This window comes from Dipodomys merriami, unplaced genomic scaffold (assembly GCF_024711535.1).
Source record: "Dipodomys merriami isolate MVZ:Mamm:240054 unplaced genomic scaffold, mDipMer1.0.p SCAF_932, whole genome shotgun sequence".
NCBI classification, from domain to species: Eukaryota; Metazoa; Chordata; class Mammalia; order Rodentia; family Heteromyidae; genus Dipodomys; species Dipodomys merriami.
This window is the reverse complement of record NW_027206549.1, coordinates 171,713-189,481: the sequence shown is the minus strand read 5'-3', so window position 1 is coordinate 189,481 and position 17,769 is coordinate 171,713. Positions and strand designations below refer to the sequence as shown.

Genomic DNA, 17,769 nt, shown 5'->3' with positions numbered 1-17,769 from the left:
AGAGTGGCCTTGTTGTACAATATATTGGATCCAGAAGAAGGGAAGCCATAGCTTGTCCTTTTTCCTTAGCTGGCTAATTTCAGTGTAGCCTTGGGAGGCCTTCAATTCAAAGTAAGTGATTCCATTCCCTCCTCTGTCCTGTGAAAATGAAATCATGGGTCAGGGATTTTGTGCATGTGTATACACATGTTCCCATGAAAGCACTTAACCTATTTTTAAATTAGATAGGTCCTAGGTGTTTTTGGACCCAAGAGAAAAAGGATGGGGTTGGAGACTGTAAAACATCCCTTTCACAGGCCTGTGGAGCCGGGCTTATATGCCTGGGACTTGGGGTGCTGCCTACCTTCCTAAATGTGCTTACTCCTGCTAAAGAGAGGTCGTGCCTGGTAGCTTGCTCTTCACCATGTGGACTACTGTCTTGCTGGTCCCTTCTGATAGGCCTATGCGCCAGTACACACTTTCATAAGAGGGCACATACATGATGCCAGATAGGCCTGATTGTGGGCATATTGGGCCTGGTCCTGTGTCCATACCCCTGTAATTCCTTTGTAGCCTGGGGTTATTAACTTAGATCTGGGTATGTTGCTACCTCCCTAACTAGTCGTTTACCTGGTACAGTGACTTCATAGTGAGGACCTCTTCTTGTTCATGTAAAGGAACTCTTTATTCATGATTTGTCAGCCTCAGAGACAGTGCCATCTGAGATATATCCATTTTCATGTAAAGATTGCTCCCACCCTGCCATTCTATGGGAACCCATTCATGGAATGTGGACACATGATTGTGTCTATGTGGTGCCAGTTGGACTAAGGGTGGGCTCTAGAGGGCAGAAGAGATGGCACATTGGAGCTTGGAGTATGTCCACCACCCTTCCCAACTATAGCCTATATACTGGGATTATGAGCCCTGAGCAGGGGATACTGTTGCTCACCCCATCCAGTGCTTCCCCTTCCACAAACAGGTCATGCCCAGTAGCCTGTTTTTCTTAATCTTGCAAACCTCTAGCTTCATGATTTGTGTTGTCCTAGATGCAGGTACCATTTGCAGATGACCCCAATTCAAAGGAAGCTGTTCCTCTCCTGCCCTTGCCCTGTGGGAACTGAATTGCAAAACAAAAAAGAAAACATTACGAACTAGTAAGTAGTGGGGTACTTGAAGTTATTTCACAAGTGAGGGTCCTTATTAAGGCTTCTTACCCCCTTTTTTCTTCCTTGAAAAATTTTCCAGTGTACTAAAAATCATCACAAATACTTATGACAGTGCATATTAATTGTGATGTACTTCATATTATGTATGAAAATTTTCTTCATGAATTTTAGTCAGTGGTGTTTGATAACTTTTACTCCTCTATATGCAGTTTGCATAATGATAAAGTTGGTATCAATATCCACATATATTCTTATATAATCCTTCTCCAATCATTTGGTATTGTCCAGTATATTTTTAACGTTTCCCTCGTCTGACAAGTGTGATATCTCTTTATTGTTCCTGATAGAATATTTTTCATAAATATTGCCACATCACATATGCCTTTTCTTGTGAATTGCATGCTCAGATATTTTATTCAATATCATGTATCCTATCTGTCATCTTCTTGATTGAAATGTTCCTTTGTTGAATACATACTATTTAAATGTCTTCAGCCTTAAGAGAGGATGTTTATATTTTTCTTGATATTACTTACTCAACCAAAGGTGTTGCTGTAATGTAAACTTATTGATATTTTCCGACCTTTGTATTCATTTCCTTGGGGAAAATCTCCATTCTTAAAATGTACTCTTATTTCATTCTTAAAGCTTTTAAGTGTTGCTTTCTACCTTTGCCTCTTTGTTTTTAGGAATTGTTTGCTACGGCTTTAAGTTAAGGTCTATTTTGTATCTTATTCCATATAAATAGATAGCTCATCCAAGTAGCTATTTGTTGAATAGTCTAATGTCAAATCTCAGGATTCTACATGGGCTTGTACTCAATTCTCTACCCTGTGTAATTCTTTTTCTTCAGCTGTAATACCAGATTGTCTTGATTACTAGGCTTTAGTATAACAAATCCTCATTTTGAGTTATGGTGTGTCCCCAAAATTGTTCTTTCATATTCTTTGTGTCTTTTGATCTTTAGAAATCCTTCCCCTCCTCTGTTAGCGGGGACCAAACACCGAGTCTCTTGCATTTAAGGCAAGCACTCTACCACTCAGCAACTCACCTCATAACTTTGAGGAACAACAGTCACTGGGTCCAGGTGAGGTTTGGGGAAGTTTCCCTCTATCAGTAGGAACTCTTGACTTAGGGTCCTTGGTCACAGAATAAAAATTTGCAGAGTAGTCACCATGGTAAGAAAACTTGGCAATACTTTATTGAGTTAGCAAGCAAACAAACAGATAAGCAGATAAACAGGAAGACAGAGGCACACTCAGAGTATGAGTGCTCTTAACAGTAGGCGCAAAGAGCTCTTTGACATCAGTGGCATTTATATAATAAAAGCAAGTCCTGTCATAAAGCCATATATATAGGTGTTTATCTTTGCTCTTAATCACTCTGGGGTTATACCACCTGAGTTCTTGGTTATTTGGTGATTCAGTCTTTAGTGTATTTCTTTTTTTGGGGGGGAGGGTCCAGTCATGGGGCCTGAACTCTGGGCCTGGGCACTGTCCCTCAGCTCTTCAGCTCAAGGCTAGTGTTCTACCACTTGAGCCCCAGCGCCACTTCTGGCTTTTTTCTTTTTTCTTATGTGTTGCTGAGGAATCGAACCCAGGGCCTCATGCATGCAAGGCAAGTACTCTAACACTGAGCCACCTTCGCAGCCCCTTTAGTGAATTTCTTACAGGAAAGAATGCATATATTTTTGCCATAGAACAGATGCTTATCCTTAAGATGATGAATGCATCCTGAGTTAGAAGCAAAGAAGATAGTGCATGTATTATTCTAAATGTATTATTTCTATCAGAGTTCCTAGATGTCATTTTCCAGGTCTCATTTTTTCTAAGCTATGCAGCCTGAAACTATAAAAAGTCCTGATAAGACTTCTCATAAAATTCCATTCAATTTATAGATTGATTTGATAGAAAACAATACATTCTTTAGATATTGAGTATTCCCATGAATGAATTTTTTTTGGAGGTCCGGTCATGGGGCCTAAACTCTGGGCCTGGGCACTGTCCCTCAGCTCTTCAGCTCAAGGCTAGTGCTCTGCCACTTGAGCCACAGCGCCACTTCTGGCTTTTTTCTTTTTGCTTATGTGATGCTGGGGAATCGAACCCAGGGCCTCAAGCATGCAAGACAAGCACTCTACCACTGAGCCACCTTCTCAGCCCCCCATGCATGATTTTGACATGGCTGTATTTTGCTGTTTTTCAGTTATTTTTTAATGATTAATGTTTGTTACATAGTATTATATATCTTTTGTATGATATGCTTCTTTGTGTGTTTTTGTTTGTGTGGTTTGGTTTGAACAACATGGGGAATTGAACTGGTGTATGGGAGGAAAGCATTCTACCACCTAAGCCACAATATAGCCATGTTAGTAACTATTGAAGCTACTTAAAATAATCATCCATCTTATAATTTGTTATTTTTACCTTTTTTTCATCCTGGGGAACTGAGTATAGGAGTCTGGTTGTGTGTGTGTGTGTGTGTGTGTGTGTGTGTGTGTGTGTGTGTGTGTGTGTGTGTGTGTGTGTGTGTGTGTGTGTGTATGCACATGCATGCATATAAGTGTATATGTGCCAATACTGGGGCTTGAATCCTCTTAACTTTTTCCAGCCAAGGTTAGCATTTACCATTTGAGCATGTGTACACCTTCAGTGTGGCTTTTCTGGTTAAATCCTACTCAGGAGGATACAAATGGCAGTTCAAAGCCAGCCTGGGCAGAAAAGTCCAGTAGTCCTATGAACTACTTTGAAAAACTACTATGAAAAACCTGGAAGTGGTACTATAGCTCAAAAATAGTGCTCAAGCTTTGAATTGAAGCCCTCAATCCTTAGGGCCAGCACATACAAAAATTAATGAACTTTGAATTGTATAACCATGATGTATTTACACGATGATCTACAGATCTCAGCCTCTCAAGTAGGTAGCATTGTAGGTGTGATCCTGTAGTAATAATAAGTCATTTATTATTGTTACTAATGGATATATTTTAAAGACATAAGTGTATGCTAGTGGCTCAAGTCTATAATCCTAGCCAGTCAAGAGGCTGAAGTTTAAGAATCTCTGTTCAAAGCTGACCCAAGGGAGAAAAATCTATGTGTCTTATCTCCAATTAACAACCAAAAAGTTGGAAACACAGCTGTAGCTTTAGTGGCATAGTAGTAACCTTAAGCAAAAATGCTTAGGGACAGTGCCCAGACCCAGAGTTCAAGTCCCAGAATCAGCCCTCAAAATTAAAATAAATAGAACACAGAATAACTCCAGGTATGGCTAGTGATAGTATGCCTAGTTTGCATGAAATTCTGAATTTGATTGCCACCAGCAAGAAAAATACACAAACCAAGAAAAAATGTTTCCAAAGTCAGAGGGAAATTTTTACTGATCCTTACTAACAGACATTTTTTTTCTTACACAATTTCATTTAGAAAGTTAGCCCAAGGCAGGTGCTAGTGGCTTGGCTCATGCCTGTAATACTAACTACTCAGGAACTTGAGAATTGAGGATAGTGGTTCTTGAGACTCTTCAATAAGCTACTCAAAAATAAGTGGAAGTGGCCTTATGGCTCAAGTGATAGAGAGCTAGCCTTGAGCTCAAAGAAGCACAGGTACAGGGGCCAGGCCCAAAGTTCAAGCTTCATGGACAACAAAAATAAAAATAAAAATAAAAAGCCAAACAATAACTCCAGTAGAAGAGAAATGATTATGCAATGACTACTTTAGCAAGAATGCATTTCTCAGTTTAAAATGAGGTTTCACTTTGTATAACCTTATAAATATAAGATAATTAAATTTCAAGTAATTCTTTAACTTCACTATCCACTAAGCAGCAACAAAAATGATCCTTATCAGAAAGAACAATGTTGGAGGAATATCAGTACCAAATTTCAAACTCTACTACAAAGCCATAGTAATCAAAACAGGTGGTTACTGGCGCAAAAACAGACCTCAGGACCAATGGAATAGAATTGAAACCCCAGAAATGAACCCATCTAATCTTCGATAAGGGAACTCAAAAATAGAATTGAAGAAAGACAACCTCTTCAGTAAATAGTGCTGGCAAAGCTGGTTACCTACTTGTGGAAAACTAAAGCTAAATCCTTATATATCACCCAGCACCAGAATCAACTCCAAATGGACCAAAGACCTCAGAGTCAAAGCAGACACCCTGAAAACATTACAGGACAGAATAGGAGAAACCCTGGGTTTCCTTAGTGTATGCCAAAATTTTCTTAATAGATATCCAGAAACACAACAAATCAAAGAAAGTTTGTTCAAATATGCTTTCATGAAATTGCAGAGTTTCTCCATGGCAAAGGACATAGCTAGCAAAATCAATAGAAAGCCCAGGGATTGGGAGAAGATCTTCACTAGCCATACAATGGACAAGGGTCTCATATCTAAAATAATAGTTTCATTTCATTTAAGTGTTTTTTTTCTCAGTGGTGGGGCTTGAACTCAGAGCCTGGCCACTGGCCCTGGCCCTTTGTGTTCTCGAGGCTGGTGCTTTACCTCTTCAACCACAGCACCACTTCTAAGGAAGAAATGCTTCTGGGGGCTGGGCACTATAGTCTCACCTCTCTAATCCTACTCAGAAGGTTGCTATCTGAAGACTGAATTTGAAAGCCATTCCACACAATTATCTCCATTTAGCCATCAAAACTGTGGTAATATAGCCTTAGCTCAAGGGATTGAACACCAATCTTGACAGATAAAACTAGAGGATAGTACCCAGGCCCTGAGTTCAAGTTCTCATACAAGCACAAAAAAAAAGAAAACAGCGAGGTCGAGTAATAATGGAGCTTCCTGTTTTCATACCTTTCCAGGACTGCATGGAGGAAATAATCCTGTTATGTGAAAAGAAGTCCCCATTGAAGCAAATGAGTGAATAGTGGAAAATCTTCAGCAGCAACACAAAAGCTTTCAAGGTGGATGACAGGCATAGCAAAGTTAATGAGTGTTAGTAACATGTCTTTGATGTCCTTGTATTAAGGTAAGAAATGACTTGAAATTGCTTCCTACTTCTAAGCTTACTTCACTGAGCGAGGAACCTAAGCATGCCTTTCTTCTACAGTAATCTGGAATCTTTATAAACTTGCAGATTAAAGTTTGATGCTTAAAAAGAATACTTATAATTTGTGCATTAAAAGAGATTGATTATTAGTAAAAAGTTGTTATGCATTAGGTTAGTATTGTTTTTTTAGTACTTGGGATTAAAAGCAGAGCCTCTGTTAGAGAAGTTCTGCACCTGTTTCTTTGAGACTGAATCTTCCTGTGTGTGTTAACCAGGATGTCCTTCAACTCCTGGGCTTGAATGATCCTCCCACCAAAAGTGACCAGCCATTGGTAGGATGAGGAATATGATCAGCTATTGCAGGGGACTGAGCTAAGGTTCAATGCTAAGACTTGGTGTAGGTCTCAGGAGCGTGAGTAAACCAGATGTTCCATTTTGGAAATAGCGTTCCTGAATTTGAATTCCAATCCCAATAATCTAGACTATTGTCCTAAAGAAGGAGGTGTTAACATTGACTTAGATGGCCTGTAAGGAGAGTATCTTTCATGAAGCTGGAAGTGAGACTAACAGTGGTCTGCTAAACAGAAATTCTGGACTAAGGAAAATGAGGCTAAGGATGGGAGGAATTTGCCACATTATGTTAACTCTCAACAAGAGAATGGATAAGGGATATCATTCCTTTTCCCTGCAAAGTATTGAAGGTGATTTGGCCTTCAAGATGGGCTATTTTTAAGCCCATGGATTGGGAGAAGATAAACTAGCCATACAACGGACAAGGGTCTCATATCTAAAATATACTTGGAACTCAAAAAATTAAATCCCCCAACAACAAATCATCAAAGAAACAACTGCACAAGAAATAAGTGGGCTAAAGACTTAAAGAGAAACTTCTCTGAAGAGGAAAGAAGGATGGCCAATAGACACATGAAGAAATGCTCAACATTCCTCTCCATAAAAGAAATGCAAATCAAAGCAACACTTAGATACCACCTCACTCCAGTTAGAATGGCTAAAATCACGAACTCTAATAACAACAGATGCTGGAGGGGATGCGGACAGAAGGGAATCTTACTGCATTGTTGGTGGGAATGTAAACTTGTTCAACCACTTTGGCAAGTAGTGTGGAGGTTCCTCAAAAGACTCCACATAGAGCTCCCCTATGACCCAGCAATCCCACTTTTGGGCATTTACCCAAATGTTTACAAACAAGACCACACTAAAGTTACCAGCATGACTATGTTTATTGCAATATTATTTACTATAGCTAAGATATGGAACCAAGCCCGATGCCCCTCAGTAGATGAATGGATCAAGAAAATGTGGTATACACACACACACACACACACACACACACACACACACACACACACACACACACACACACACACACACACACGCAATGGAATTCTATGCCTCCATCAGAAAGAATGGCATTGCCCCCATTTGTTAGGAAATGGAAAGGCTTGGAAAAAATTATATTAAGTGAAGTAATCCAGGCCCAGAGAAACATAGGTCCCATGGCTTCCCTTATTTGCAATATCTAGTATATGTCTGAGTTAAGCAGTAAACGTCAGATAAGGTGATGTTAGGGAAATGAAACCTAAAATATATATTCAAATGTTTTTTTTTCTTTCATGCGATTGTTTCTAACATTTATAAGATTATTTCTTTGTTGCTATGTATGTCCCTTCCCCACAGTATAACCCCTGCTTTCACTGTATTTGATGTCGGTATAATTTGTGGAGGGGAAGGGGAAAAACAAATCGTTTAAATAGGGATACAGGTGGACCCATTGCAACAATGAGATGTACAAGTGTTTTGTCGAAAACGAACTTTACAACTTTGTTGGGGGTGCAGGGGGATTTGGTGGAGGGGGCGGGAAAATGAGAAGGAATGGGAAGGTTAAACAGAGGAGGAGGTTACAATGCTTGATAAGAAATGTACTTATTATCTTGTCCATGTAATTGTAACCCCTCTGTACAGTATTTTCACAATAAAAAAAACTAATTAAAAATGGGCTATTTTGACACAAGCGATAGAATGGATTATATGAATTCTCTGGTCTTTCTAACCAGGATACAGGGGGACTCAAAAGGTAGAGAGCAAACTGCAAAAAACCATGTCTCTGCTAGCAGGCTTCCAAATTCACTGTATCCTTAAAATTTGAAACAAATTAGTTAGAACAGAAATCTTTTTTTTACATGTCTCCAATCTAAATGTTTCTTCCTTGGGTTTAGAACACTTCATAAACAAGCAAGAGCTAAGATAACACTGTATGACTCTCTCTTCCCCCAGAATTGCAGTTCTGCAGTGCTAGAACAAAGACTGTGTGTGAGGAAGGGACTGGACATATGTGTTTCTTGGATGAGAAAACTAGAGCTGATAAATTGCAGAGAACAGAGCAGATGTCATTCCTTTTCTTCCTTTCCTTGGGTAAGACTGATTCAACCATGATGCAAGATGCTGAACCAATGAATGAAGAGGGCATGCTGTGCAGCAGGAGGGGTTGCCCATGCCCAGGTGCAGCTGGGAACTTGGAGCTATTGATTCAACCTAAGGAATGTTTTTTTTTCATAAATATTAAGTCCCATTTCAGACTTCAGCACTGTCTGTGGCTGCTGTTCTGGTCTGTTTGTGTCTTGCTCTTTGGCTTTTTCCTTTGGTTACAATAGAAACTGCAGATGAAATGGAGAGTGTTGAGTGTGAGCTCAGCCATTGGGGATTAGCGATGGACTTTCCAGGCATGGGCATGCCTGTGGGATTGGAGCCTGCCTTTGACAAGCAGGGCACAGAGCGGGTTGTGCTGAGTAGAAAATGGAAAAGTCCTCTGATGAGAAAAATGCTCCAGAGAGACAATTAGCTCTAAAATGTATTGTTAACCTTCATGTCCTCAAAAATGCTGGGGGATATTGGAGTAAATGGTTATTTTACTATAGAGATGGTGAAACTTCTGAAAAGATAAAATGGTTTACGTCTGGGTGTAATGTTTTAAGCAATTGACAGCTACTCACAAGTTTGACTATTGATTTATTTCCATACTGATTGTTACTTTTGAGTATCTCTATTTTCCTTAGTAATTTTTTTTCATATTGCCCACATTGGAATAGGTATTTTTTTAACTTGTACTATTATTTCTTTGATTTCATGGTACATTATACATAAAGAAAACAGGGCAGAGGTAAATTAATTTCTTAGGCATGACTATGAATTAATTTCAATAATATGCATTGAGTATTTAAATTCTTCAACATACAATGTATGATCTAGGCTCAGTAGTTTATTCTAGAGGGAGTTTACCTTCATGAGCTAAGACAAAAGACAACTTTATGTTTTGCATCTCTATGCATAATTCCTGTAAAAAGAACTGTCTTTGAAGACTGGAAGGGTATGATTCTTATTTTGATTGGTTTCATAGAAAAATATCTCTACAGGTTGAGAGCCTTCACTTTACATCTAGAAGTTTTCTTGTTCTGTTTATTAGACCTGGAATTCAGCTTCAGGAAACCTTACTTCTTTTATGGGGAGGCAGTCAGTGTTATTTGTTATGATAATTTGTGTGTATTTGTATTTATATATGTGTTTAAATGCATGTACATACATATATATGCATATATGCATAAGTACATACATATGTATGTGTATGTATATATTAAAAATTTAGCTCAGAGTCCCTGGGTAAAGCCCTGGGAAGGGCAGAGAATGGAGCCACATAAAGAAACTACTTAGGTGTTGATGTGATGCAGTTTATGCCAACAGGCTGGTTTCTGAATCATTTTTCTTGTTTCTTTCTGGTAATTCAGGATGTACATGTTTCTAAGAGCAATATAAACAAGGCCTGTCTAGCATGGAGTTTGGTGAACTTGGCCATTGGGCACATACTTTCTGACCTGGGAAAGGTGACATTTGGGTTAGTTTCTACAGAGTATAGAATAATACAATTGGCATAATTTTGAAAGTTCTTTGGGGAGTTGTAATTGAGAGCTACATTTTGATTGACATTCATCTGGGACTGATATTCATCAGCCTCCAGATAGAACTTGGGACATAAAACAGATTAAGTCCTGACTGGATGAAACTCTGTAATCTCCAGGTGATTGTTCTCTTTTCCTCTGCCTTCCCTTTTAACATCTGAAGGGATCTTCAGTACTGTATATGGAGATGAGGTTAAAAAGGAGCATGGCTGCAAAAGTTCTCCCATGTGTTCTGTTCTTCACTTCTTATCTTTTAATATAACATAATAATCCCTTCTATGGAAAGAGAATCTAGCAGTCTTGAGTGCCTATCACTTACTCATCCAATGAGTACTTAGGAAGTACCTCCTGTGTTGTATTCTGATGTCTGCTTTTTAAGGGTATAGCTTTAAGAAATACGACATATCCTGACTTACCTTTGAATACTCAGACTGTACACCACCTGAAATAGAGAAATGTTTTTAATCTCTTCTTCAGTAGTACCCATTTCTTAGTACTGTGGACAAGGATTAAGGAATTTGGTAGCATGGAAAGCACAATAGGCACATGTCGTCTGCAGTTAGATGTTTGCTTATTTCTATTTAAGTAATGTTAAGAATTATATGACATATAGAATGTGGAAAAATTTAAAGAATGGTTTAATAATAGAAAATTTAAAACACATTGACTGTCCTTCCTACAAAATACTTGAGAAAGGAGATATTTTGAATTTCAGATATTGGAACATTTGCATATATGTGATAAGGTAACTTCGTGCTGGGATTAATTCTAAACATAAAATGCATTCATTACTTATATACCTAGACTGAAGATAACTTTATATACTTTTAGTGTGCCTTGATGTTTTTTGTTTTCATTTCCTTTTGTGTTGTACCTGAGGCTTGATCTAAGGAACTGAGCACTTACCTTGAGCTTTTTGCTCAAGGCTAGTGCTCTACTACTTGAGACACAGCTCCATGTCTACATTTTTGTGGTTAATTGGGGATCAGAATCTCAGAGACTTTTCTACCTACACTGGCTCTGAACTGTAGACATCCTTATATCTCAGCTAGCATTACAGGCATGAGCCCATAGCAGCGTGCTCCTATTTTGATGGCCACAGTCACAGGAAGCCCAATGTGGAATCTTCTCACTTGAGACAGCATCACAACACAAGATCCTCAGATTAGAGATGCTCAGCCTGCATCTTACTTCTTAACCCCATTGGTTTGTCTGTAGCATTCCATTTTGAATACCACAGTTCTGAAGAAGTCCATAAAAGCATTTCTCCTCCTTCTCAGGGAGGTATTCCTGGGGTTAAGATCTTTTTAAACTCAAGTTATTTTGTTGTTTGTTAGCTTAGCTTCCTGATGCAAACTTATGCCCCCAACCCCTACCCTTTGAAATAAGAAAGTGGGTTAGGGTAAAGTAGAGACAGGTGTTTATAATGGCTTTTGTGCTGTCATTCTGAAAGGTAGGGGAGGGAAGGTGTAAGATTTTTGGGAAGGTCACAGAACATCAGCACTGGAACCCACCAATGGGAAGTCCTCATGACCAAGCCTCTTCTCCAATCAGAGCTCTCCAGGAAGGCAACCCTTTCCAGTTGTTTGGAAACTTTCTTGTCTCTGGGCAGTCACAAGGACAAAATGTTGGTGTGAGGAAGATGGAGCTCTACAGCTGTAGGAACCAAGTAGGCAAGTTAGTTGGGGGCATTGATTCTCATGACCCCATCTGAAGTCTTACGTGCCATGAGTGTGCACATGCCTGCATGTATTCCCTCTGGGGGAAATAAGAGGGACTCCCCTTTCTCCATGTCAGGGCAAAGGCCTGATGCCCAGCTGCCAGACTCAGGTGAAGGTTTGCAGGAAGTGCGATTATTCTCCCCTGTTAATTCTATAGAACAATGCCCAGAGACTCTCTTTGTGTGTCTAAGGAAGCTCACCTGTGCCTTGCTTACTCTTTGCAAACTCTGATCACTGGAGCTACTTCACATTTGTTGACAAGGTTTAATTCTTCCTGCTTACTGACTTAAAATTACCTCTAATTGTCTGTGTTCGTATGAAATTCTGTAAAGTTAACTTTCTTCTCTTTGTCTGAAGAGCTACTTTTAGGTCTGTATGCTGTAAATCAGCATGTGATATGTCAACAAACTTTGTCCATACCCACATATTGTGGTCCACTTTCTGCCTATTGATCATGCGTTCCCAGGTCTCACTGAGGAATTGGCAGCAATTTGGGTTATATCTGTTTCCAGAACCAGACTAGCATCCCTTACTCCCTTTTTAATAAATCATGCAATGGCTTTGAAGGCAATGTGTTTGCAATAAGAATTGTTTGCAGAATGTTTGCCCTTCAAACTGATCATGCCCACATGCCCTGGCCATTGTCTATTGGCCATTGTCTATTGACCATTGACATTGGTCATTGTCCCAAATGTCCTTAATATGTTAAGTTTCCCACAGTTCCCCCTCAGTACCCAGCTAAGGAAGGTAATCCCATTACCACCATATTCTAACAATGAGATCAAACAAGCCAGGATTCAAAGCCAGGCCCTCACCACCAGCCTGCATGCCTTGCTCTAAGGGCATACACTTCGCTATTAAGAATAAACACTCGGTGTTTTCTTGTGAGCTGGGGTTCATTGCTATAATCTTAGCTGCTCAGAAAGCTGAGATGTGAGGGATCATGGTTCAAATTCAGCCAAAGTAGTGTGATTTGTTTCCCTTTTTTGTAGGTGGTTGTATTTTCCCACCTCCTGAGCAGATGTCAGGGACTGCATGAGACACCCAATTTGTGGCAGAGCAACCAGTCCCAGGACAGCACCAGTGAAACAGATAGTGGGAACACCACACTTTTAGTTGTGACAGGATAGCAGTTGCTCTGTTTTTGCAATTGGCATAATTATCTTGTGTCTAGAGCAAAGGAAGCATCATGATCTTGAAATATCACAAATTAGTCTAAGCTGGTTCTGTTGAGTTGGTCTGCTTTTCCTGTAGCCATTCCCTTAAGTGTTTGGCAGGGCACCTGAAATGCTAGAATGACTGGGCATCTGTGTGTGGAGTCCTCAGAGACTGTCGTGTATACATGGTCTCTGGTGGCCTCAACACATGGCAGCTCATAACTGCAGGAGCTCAAAGGTGGCAGTGACTAGACCTTCTTCAGACTCAAGCCATAATTCTGTGGCTTGCCCTCAGATGAGACAAGTGAGGCCCATCTAATTCAAGAAGAGGGCCAGTGCCTGTGTGCTTGACTGGAAGCCACCAGTCAGACAGAAGCTGGGGGGTCCTTCAGAAGCTGAGGCTACTTCCAGTCACTGTTGGAGGCAGCGATTGGATGAGAAAGGCACCAAGGGCCTTCAAGAAGGTTCTGAGGAATTCTATTCGTGGATTTCACCTCTGTTGAACCAATAACGTATGGGGGACAGAGCATTCCAAGGCAGAGCCCCCTCCTGTGCTACCATAGGGCCTGGAAAATGGGATGCTATCCTGTCACATTGGTGCCAGTGAACAGCAGGCTCCTGTCAGATCCAACCTATGGTGCGATTTGCAACTGTTCTTCCCTAAGTGCGTTCTCTGGAGACCTCACTCTTCCGCTTGTGTGGTGGTGTCATTCAGCAAGAGTATCTCAAAGTAAGTGTCTGCACCTGCAGGGAAGTTAGGGTTATCTTGCCTTGGCTCCTGAAAGAAAGGCCTTGATATCCTTCACCATCAGGAGAGGTCCCTTTCCAGAACCCTGAGGAACTTTGGGCTGTGCAGTGGCTTCCATTGATTCATGTCCAATCCTTCCCATGTCGCTCAGGCCTCAAATGGTTTCAGAGAAGGTGTCACCATATTAGGGGGTGTAGTGACTATTTTCCTATCAAGCCTGTAGAGAAGGAGATTCCAACTCAGTATGTGCACACAGGATTGTGAATCCAATGGTCACTACACTTGTCACATTGAATTGTCTGTTTGGAGGGACTGTTTTGAGTCTTCCCTGAGCACAGTCTTTCACCAGATACAAAGCATGTATCTGTTGTTGATTTCACGGTTTTGACTGCTATTTCACATTGATTCAGTGTAGCTTCCCTCCACAAAGCCAGGAAGCTGTCACGTTGTTATGTAAGTGAATGACCAAACCAGGCTCGTGGTTTCATAGATGAGTTTGCCAGGTATTTGGTGAGAACGATTTCAGGTTCTCAGGTGAGGTGGATTCTATATGTCATGATGCAGGTAGGGTTTGGGAAATGGGGTACTTGACATGCAGATTTTATTGAGAGTTGCTTAGAGATGGACTGTGAGAAAGTGAAGGGGCTCAGGGTCAGAGCAGTCACTATTGGGCAAATCATGAACATAGATGTGATGGGAATGTGTGTAGCCAGCCCACTTTGGGGTGGTTGTTAGACATTCAAAATGCATAATACCCCTTAGCTGGCTAAGTATTTTAAAGTTAGAAGCACAGGATTTTATGTTTTGGGAGAAAATTGTAACACATGTATTGAACTTTTTAAAAACCAAATTTAGGCTCTTAATTTTGTTTTTAATAAAAATTTCATCCCAGCTACAGGGAAGGGCTAAAATCAGGAGCATTGACCTTTCAGGATAGCATGGGGAAAAAAATTGAAAAGCTGAGGATGGTGGCATGCATCTGGCATCCAAGTGTGGCATGACATGCAAGTAGGAGGATCCCAGAATGTCTGGTCTTGGCATAAAGCATCACACAAAGGGATGTGGCATGGCTACAGTGGTAGAGCACTTGATTATCAAGAATGAAACACTGAGTCAGATGCCAATAATGCCAAAAGTACACAAATTAAGAGAATGAATCTAAATAAACCCCTCATGCCCACTGAATGGCCTTCATGAAATTCAAGGCCACCATTTCCTTCATCATTAGTGATTTTTGAAACACCACATGGGAATATTGGAAGGGCTGTCTGGGTTTTCCTGCTTCCTCTGCTGAGAAACGTGTCCATATGTTTTTAGATTTTAAGAACTACTATGAATTCTTTTTTTTTGGTATTCAGGTAAAGGGTAGGTTTATTCAAGATGGCACCAGGCCATCTTGGCCCTCCACAAGGCTGGGAAAGGCCTGGGAAAGGCCTGGGAAAGAGTTGGGAAAGAGCTGGGAAAGAGAACTGGGAAAGAGAGAGCTGGGAAAGAGAGAGAGTTGGGAAAGAGAGCATCTGGGCCTGGGTTAGGCCTTATCTGGGGTATGGGTGGAAAAAGGTGTGGCCACATCAAATTCAGATGTGACCTCAGTGGATGCAGATGTGACCTCTTCCAGGCGTTCCAGGCACCTAGGTAATGCAGGTACTCAGTGGAGACTTTGCTCTCCATCCAGGAGCAGACCTTACATTCCAGTCTTTTAATAATCATGAAATGGGGCACGGATTCTCTCTGGCTACTTCCTGCTGAACAGGGGCATTGACATTAGGGATAAAAGTCTGAAATTTGGTCCCCTCCCAGAGAAGGCATTGAGCAGCTGCTGTCCCTTGGTGGTGTGAGTCCTTAGATGAACTCTGGAGAGGTATCATGAGGCATTGAAGGGCTGGAAAAAATACTAGAGAGCAAATAAATGGCAAGAGGAAGGACTGAAAATGTTGGTTGAAATGTCTCTAGCTACTTATGATATCTGGCAACTAGGTAGAGGATAAGTCAAGTGACAAAGACAAGAATATAAATTCCTGTTCAGTTAATAGGTAGACAGGTATAGACATTGGATGGGCAGGCTTCTTACTTCTATTGACCTCCCAACTGTGGTTAATTTTGAAAGGGCAGGCACAAAGTAGCTGTTTGACTTCTCCTCTTACACCTATCCATGGTCCCTTGTTCCCCAGACTGGCTGAGTCTAGGTGCTCGTTGCTGGGATGGTTGTCCCAGTTGGTATTCAAGGAGGTTTGAACTCAAGGCCTGGGCACTATCCCTGAGCACTTCTACTCAAGGCTAATGCTCTATCACATTGAGTTAAAGTACCATTTCCAGTGTTTGGCTGGTTAGAGATAAGAGTCTTGAGCCGTGCTTCCAACCTGGCTCTTTTCAGGTTAGTTGGGAGATGGAGTCTTAGGGATTTTTCAGCCCAGGCTGCCTTTGAACTGCAATCTTTGCCACAAAGGCCCTTTATTATTTCCAATAAATCAACAAGGAGATCAAATAGAATAGAGAATAGAGCTTACCTGGTCCTTATCAAGAATTGACCAACAAATATTCTGCAATGACTAAACTTGTTAGATGTGATGAAAATTTTAGCACAGATAGGCTCAGTATTTTAAAACCACGTAGTTAGTAGTAGAATACACAACATAAAACAAAAAAGGCAAAACTCAAAACCTGAATTTTTTTTAATTGTGAAAATACTGTACAGAGGGGTTACAATTACATGGGCAAGATACCGAGTACATTTCCTATCAAGCATTGACAACAGTGCGTAGACATCTTTGGTAACAAAGCACATCAGATGGTTGGGCCTCACTTACCAGGGCCTGAAAAAGAGCAACTTGTTAGCAAGATACCTTAGAATAGATGGATGGAGTAGTAAGCTTGGTGGAAGTTGAAGGGTCAGATGGGGCCAAACCCTTAACCCACCATGTGTGGCTTCCCCACTTCCCCAAGAGCCCTCTAGAGAAAAAAGGCCAAGTCCCAAAACCAAGCATCCTAGGCTTCAGAGGTGAGTGGCCTTTTTCAGCTAAAGGCTGTAGGAGCTCTCTGGCATGGTGCCATGTCTGGACAGAGACTGAGCAACTGAGAATTGTAGAGAGTAGTTTCACTCACCAGAGTAGAGAAGTGGTGTGGATGTGGAGAAGAAGGCCAGCAATGGTATCGGTGTGATGTGTCCACAGCAGACAGACCAATTCGCAAAAGGCCATCAGAACTGTGGGTATTCCTCAGAGCAAAAAGGGAAAAACAAGCAAAAAAAGAAAAAAAGAGGAAAAAAACAGAGAGGAATCCCACCTATCCTGAATTTAAGCCCTTTATCCGAGTCACGACACCATTTAGGTTAGATTTTTAAAAAGAGGTAGCTGAGTAAGAAGAGCACCACACACTTGGTATTCAGGTAAGGGGTAGGTTTAGTCATTGTTCTGGCTGGCACCAGGCCATCTTGGCCCTCCACGCAGCTGGGAAAGGCCGGGAAAGACCTGGGAAAGAGCTGGGAAAGAGAACTGAGAAAGATCGCTGGGAAAGAGAGCTGGAAAAGAGAGAGAGCTGGGAAAGAGAGAGCTGGGAAAGACAGAGAGTTGGGAAAGAGAGAGCTGGAAAAGAGAGAGTTGGAAAAGTACTATGAATTCTTGAATCATTTCTAGGAAGAGGGATTATGGGAAAGTTTGCAGGTATCAGGTCTTTGTTATGGTAGGCGTGAGGTTTCTACACAGCAAACATAGAGCCTCCATGATTTAAGGAGCCTTTCATTGGGTCTGGTACTCTTTAATTCTGTTGAAATACTTTCCCTTTTTCCTCTTGAAAAATAAGTTCCAAAATAGAGTTTATTTTAACTTCCATCACTAAAAGTTCTTCCTTTTACTCTATGGGCAGTTCACACATGACCAAAATATAAACCAGCTGGTTTTACTGCATCATATACCTTTGCTATGTATCAAATTTTTCATCCTAATCCTCAAATCATGTAATAATTTGCCTATTTATGACTGAATTGTAGTTCCTTTATTAATAAAAGCTAATGGGAAAGGATTG

At 40.7% G+C, this 17,769-nt stretch overlaps 1 long non-coding RNA gene across 1 annotated transcript in view; it reads left to right on the top strand.

The window, feature by feature from the left end:
• Positions 1-1,070: 1,070 nt before the first annotated feature.
• LOC138821733 (uncharacterized) overlaps positions 1,071-17,769 on the top strand; it is a 95,919-nt gene continuing 79,220 nt past the window's right edge. The window contains exons 1-2 of the long non-coding RNA XR_011370202.1: positions 1,071-1,136; positions 5,965-6,131. This is a non-coding gene — a long non-coding RNA (uncharacterized lncRNA). The remainder of the gene's footprint in view (positions 1,137-5,964; positions 6,132-17,769) is intronic.